This window comes from Mus caroli, unplaced genomic scaffold (assembly GCF_978045245.1).
Source record: "Mus caroli unplaced genomic scaffold, Mus_caroli_1 scaffold_12, whole genome shotgun sequence".
Taxonomy (NCBI): Eukaryota; Metazoa; Chordata; class Mammalia; order Rodentia; family Muridae; genus Mus; species Mus caroli.
In genome coordinates this window covers 11,974,558-11,981,030 of record NW_028227267.1, presented here as the reverse complement: position 1 = coordinate 11,981,030, position 6,473 = coordinate 11,974,558, and positions in this window count along the sequence as shown.

The window sequence follows — 6,473 nt, the reverse complement described above, 5'->3', positions numbered from 1 at the left end:
TTGAGAACCACTGCTCTGGTCAATCATATCTGACTCGTGCCTGTTCCAAGAGCAAGGCAGGTGCTTTGTAAATGTGTGCTTGTGTCATTCTGCCCACTTTCTCTGTCTCTCTCCGGTTTAATTCTGTGTGTGTGTGTGTGTGTGTGTGTGAGAGAGAGAGAGAGAGAGAGAGAGAGAGAGAGAGAGAGAGAGAGAGAGAGAGAGAGAGACAGAGACACATCTCCTTATAAAAAAAAAAGACAATGTTCTTTTTCTTATGTTCTACACACTCTGTGTCAGGCTTTGTTTTGGTAAAGTATGGACAGGCAAATGCGATCTAAGAAGACTATGTGGATCAGGCAACCTGTTCAGATAGGGCACACCATGTGTTCTCCGGGACATTTTCACAGTACTGGTGAGGGATGAAGTAGATGTTCTCTTCACATACATCATAACAAACCCAGAGGGTACCATGATGACACCCTCTCCTGTAAGGCCCATAGAGAATTCAGATATCAACTGAGTGACAGCTGCCACTCAGGGGATCTAAGAGAGACACTTTTAGTTCTGGGTGACATAGGCACAAAGGTGCAAGTAGTTTTTATTCCTTTGGCATTTTTGAGCCAATGTCTCTCAAAGGCCTTGAACCCCTGATCCTTCCAACCCTTTCAAATGATTTCTTTTTTTTTTTTTTTCTTTTTTTTTTTGGTTTTTCGAGACAGGGTTTCTCTGTATAGCCCTGGCTGTCCTGGAACTCACTTTGTAGACCAGGCTGGCCTCGAACTCAGAAATCCGCCTGCCTCTGCCTCCCAAGTGCTGGGATTAAAGGCGTGCGCCACCACCGCCCGGCCCTCAAATGATTTCTGAAGATTGAATAAGTATCAGGGATTTTGAATTACCCTTTCTTTAAACTGGGTCTCTTGCAGAACTTGGGCGATGTTGTTTTTTGTTTTCACTTCCACCGAGTTGATATGTTTTGGGTTGAATAGTATGTTAGAATGTAAGGGAAATCTGGCAGTTCTTGGTGGCTTTAAAGATCAGAGGGAAATGATGAGACACTTGTATAACAATGTTTGAAAGCATGTTTAGACGGTTTCACAATGAATATGTTATTGTGAGAACAGTGTTGATACCATGAGCCCCTGAATAATTCTTTTGTTATGACAGTGTATTTGGGTTTCCCCTTTCCCTTCCCTCCTTCCATTTACCTCCATCTCTCCCTCCCTCCATCCCTCCACCCTCTCTCACTCCCTCTTTCCCTTTCACCCTCCCTCCCTCCCTTCCTCCTTCTCTCCCACCCCCATCCCTCACTCCATCCTACCTTCCCTTTCTTACTTCTATGAGCTTATATAAAAGAGGAACAATGTAAGGAGAAAGAGTAGAGGATTCAAAGAAAAGCAGTGATGTCACACCTCACATTTCCATTTGCGTTTATAAACTTGTATGTAAATTATTCATGATGGTCTCTAGTCATATTTTTTTATATTTTAATGTTCACAATTGTATTACAAACATCCTTAAAAAGGAGATACTAGTAGTATGAATGCCTATGAAGTTGATTGTGTCATCACATGCAAGATATTAAAGAAACTACTAAGTATTTATGAACATTCAACATCAAATCTTTAAAAATCTAAGTATATATTAGCCTCCAAAAATCCTACAGCCTGCAGATCGTGGTAGAGTACACCATTAATCCATCACCAAGGAGGCAGAAGTAGGTGGATCTCTGTGAGTTTAAGCCTAGCTTGATGACAGAGAAACTTTCAAATAAGCAAATGAACAAATAAACCCTCGGTGGAGGGGTAGCTACAGACCGTATTAAAAATTTCGTTCTCTACCTCAGTACTAGGGATTGAACTCAGGACTTTGTGAATGTTAAGTTAGTACTCCAAGCACCCACTACTGAGCTACATCCTGATAACATACAATAAACACCATTCATACGTGTATACAATGTATCATAGTTACAGTTATTCCTTAGTCACTCCCTCTAGCCTTACCACTACCACCTCCTGCCCCCAACCTGTCTCCCACACTCTTCGACCACCACTCTTCCCTCAACAAGTCTCCTGTATCCCTCCCAACTTCATGTTGTTTCATAAAATAACCCACTAAGTCCAACTGGTGCTGCCTGTATATGTGCATGTCTGCTGGGTCATACACAGGGGTGTGGGAAACCTGCCAATGGCAACCTTTCTGAAAGAAAAGTGGCTCTCTGTCCTTTATCAGGTATCAGTTGCCATTAGCAACAGAGCAAGGGAAGGGTTGGGGTATTGAGAATCCCTCCCCCTCCACAATGGAAAGTTTAACTCTCTGGATCTTGTGAAGGGCTTGCACAGGTATACACAGCTGCTGTGAATGTGTGTGTGTAACAGCCATGGTGTGTTCAGAGGCCAGCCTCTCTCAGTATTCCTCTCCATTCTTCAGGTTTTTACACTCACTCTTTCCATAGCTTCTTTAATACTGTTTCCTGAGCCTTGAAGTAGGTAGCGATCATATACAAAACAAAAAACTGTATGATATTTATACAGAAGCCAGTGTTAAGCTGTACTTAAGTTTCACATTTGTAATGAAATAAGTAACTGGGCCTCCACAAGTTCCATGGGAATCACAGACTAACCATTTGGTTTTCCTCTGCCTCATTTCCTCCTCCTCCTCTGCTCTCCCTCCCCTATTCCTCCTATTTCACCTCTTCCTCCTCTTCTTCATCTATTCATTCTTCCTTGAGCCTCCTGGCCCACCAGGGCCCTTCTTTCTTGCATCACCTCTGCCCTCACAAGGCAAGCAATATCTGTAGCTCATACTTCCTTTAGTTAAGCTGCAGTCTTTTCACATGGTGGTCTATACTGGGCTGTCTGCTCAGACCACATCTCACCCAATTTCCTTGCTACATTCCCAGTGGACAAGCCTGGGAATTCACTCTTGATCTTTGGACAATATTCAGAACGAAGCAGGAGGAAAGTAAGTGGTAGTCTTTTGTGAGTATCTGAGTCTTCTCTCTTCTTCCGTTCCTTTCTTATTGCCTTTAAGAGGAACATAATTCTTTATCAGCTATCATAGCCTCAGAGCAAGCCTTGTCACTTGGAGCTGTATCTTCAGGTTTCACCTTTTCCTTTGCAGGCAAGAAGGTCCTCTCCAAGAACTCAGCAAAGCTGGACTGGAACCCAGGCATTTCTTTTCTGTTCTCTTGGAAGTCTGCAGGAAGACAGCTTCTGGGTTTTTTCTTCCTCCAGGCACCCAAGTCTCCTTTACTCAAGCTGACCCGCGGCGGGCAGGGTGGGGGTTTTACCTGAGTGGACTTTTTCCTGAGTCCAAACCAGATGTTTCCTTCTCCAGACTATTATCAGCTGGCTTCACTTTTCATACTATTTTCAGCTTTAATATTTTTTTCTCCTTGGGGAGCAACAATTCTGGTAATAAAACAAGAAACTAACTCTTGCCTCAGATTAGTAATAAAGTTGTTGCCTACTATTTAGAAATGTACATGCCTTTTCTTTTTTTCCTCTATTCTTTTCTTGTCTTTTCTTTTCTGTAAAATGTGGCATTTTACAGGTTGGGATGTAGCACCGTTGGTGGAGTGTTTACCTAGCTAGTATATACAAAGCTGTTGTTTCAATCCCTAGCACTGTGTAAGGGAGCTATGTTGACTCATGTCTGTAATCTCAGAACTCTACAAGTAGACATGTGGGAAGCAGAAGTTCATCCTCAGGTTATAGTGAGTTTCAAGTTTGCCTGACCCAGAGGAACAACAACAACAAAAAAGGCGATGTCTTTTCTCTCTCTTTTTTATTTTATTATTATATTTTTTTGGTCCTAATTCTTGTGTTAGAGAGAAGGAAAGAGATGAACATGTATTGAGTTCCCTGGTATCTACCAAATTTGTATATTTCTTGTTGGTTAATATGATAACAAACATTAAACTGCATTCAGAAACATATTTTGATTATTATCTTTGTGTGCTTTGGATCTCATGACAGTGATAGTTACCCGAGGTGCTTAACTACCGTTTCTGTGACAGTAAACTATTTAATTTTAGTGTCTCCCTCTACAGCCCAATGCTGTGTAGTTGTATGGTTCATTTGTTGTTGGCTTGTGTGGGTGAGGCTAGAGCCTGGGGCCTTGTACATGTTAGGCAGGAAAATGCTCCACCTGTGAGCCTCCAGCCACTTTGCTGGAGGTTTTTGTAGCTGTAGATTGTACTGAAGAAGTCTCTCAGCTCTTATATTTGAAAAAGGTACCACTGCACCATACACAGCCACAACCAATTAACCAAGATAAATGACCAACCCAACAGAGTGACATTATTATGCAGTAGTTGTAAGAATCAGTTTATAAGATATATCACCTCATCCTTGGGTTTGCCTATGTTCTCATCTGTAAGATTAAAGATCTTTTGAAACATTGAATGAAGCCTCTCATCTATCATCTACTGCCATTAAATATCACATCTTCACAGCTGAAGAAATGGACCAGCCGACATCTGGAATAGTCGCCAGTCACACAAGAAATTGTTCCTGACTAAGGACAAATTGTTTCTACTGGTTTCTTTCCTGGGGTTTGATTTTGCATTGCGTGTTCACTTTAAAGATGCTTGCTGATCTCTTCGTGGACCAGAGATGGAGGAAGCACTCCACTCTATTTATTTTTTCACCACAAGATTAATTTAGGTCAATCTCAGCTCTCAGGTTTGTTCTTGTAGTGGTTTTGAAGGTTTCAAAGGAAATGTTGCTGCATGGAGAGCTATGAAGCTGCAGATGTTTGCAAGTGGGTTAGAGAGTGACTTCTACTAGCATCAGATTGGAGGCCCTGATCTTCTGGCTGTTAGGGGAACACTACTTTGGCCACTGATTCAAAGAATGTTCTGTTAAGAGCATTTGCTAAGCAGGTTCTGATGATGGCAACTTGCTGATGTCAGGGAACTCCAGGGACATGAGCTCACTGAATCACTGCTTTCATTGGAAAAGTCACTTTTTGTCCAGAACCATTCTGTGCTGGCTAGCTTTATGTCAACTTGGCACCAGCTGAAGTTATCTGAGAGGAGGGAACCTCAATGGAGAAAATGCCTCCATAAGATAAAGCTGTTGGTACACCTATAGGACATTTTCTTAATTAGATTGATGGAGGAGGGCCCAGCACATTGTGGGTTGGGCCATCACTTACCTGATAGTTCTAGGTTCTATAAGAAATCAGGCTGAGCAAGCCATAAGCAGCAAGCCAGTAAACAGCATTTCTCCATGGCCTCTGCATCAGCTCCTGTCTCCAGATTTCTATACTCTTTTGAGTTCCTGTCCTGACTTCCTTCCATGATGAGCTATGATGTGGAAGTATAAGTCAAATAAACTTAGCTTCCCAAGTTACTTTGGTTGTGATATTGCAGCAATAGAAGCTCTAAGTAACAAATTCCAATGTAAAAAAATTCATTTAACATATACAACTATTAAATCTATTAGGATGTATTTTGGCACATGAGCGAAATCGGACTCTAAATGTTAATTTATATGATAAGGGTTTGATATCCCTAAGCACCAAGGAAGCACATATCAACCACAGTGCCATGCTGCCTCATACCCCATCCCTGTGAGCACAGATATCAAAAACAGAGCAGAGAGATCAAGCACTGCTGACAGCATTCAGTAAATGCATCATTCTGCATCTCTGCCTTACCTCTGGGATTAGGAATGCCACCAATGTGCCACTTGGGGTAGGCAAACTCAGGGATATTAGGCTGTGTTTCTTCCTAGCCCCTGGGTTGCTGAGCCATATTGCTCAGGGAAGGCTGAAACACAGTCTCAGATAGAGGGCCCAACCTATGTTTCTCTGGCTGAAAACAGCAGGGTTGTGGGGGGGGGGGAGGGAGGGGGAATCCATTGGAGGCTGTGTTTCTCAAAGTGTTGTGCATCCAGAAGCTCCTGGGGACCATTAGGAGATGAAAATAGTGGTTCCAATCCTCCTGTGTACCCAGACACCGCTGGGGACCTCAAGGAGTTGGGGACATGAGCCAGTAGCCCTAGATGAACCCAGTGTGGGGAATTCAGCTTAGCTCCAGGTGAGTGACAGGAGTATGGAGGAGCTAGAAGAGGGGTCCACTACAGGAGACTTAGCCACAGCTCTGTGTGTCAAAGCCTTTCCCCCTGCCGTCCCCCATCCCACCACAGCCCACTGTCCCCCACACCCCTCAGGTCCTTGATGAAAAAGACAATCCTTGCTTGTCTAAACTGTTTTATTCATGGCAGATGAAGATGCACATGTCTTACTCTGTAAGTTTTTCAACCAGAGATTGAATATCTTTCACAGAAAGGGATGAAAGCTCATTGGCTAAAGACTTGGAACTTAGCTAGATATCCCATCACAATGGAGAACTCTATGCAATGTGACTGGTTGTCATGATCCTCTGGTGACAGGGTCCACTTCCCCACAAAGGAGAGCTGTGGACACTCCAGGCAAGAATATAAATTGGTGGAGCCACAGGCAAAACAACATGGCAATTCCTC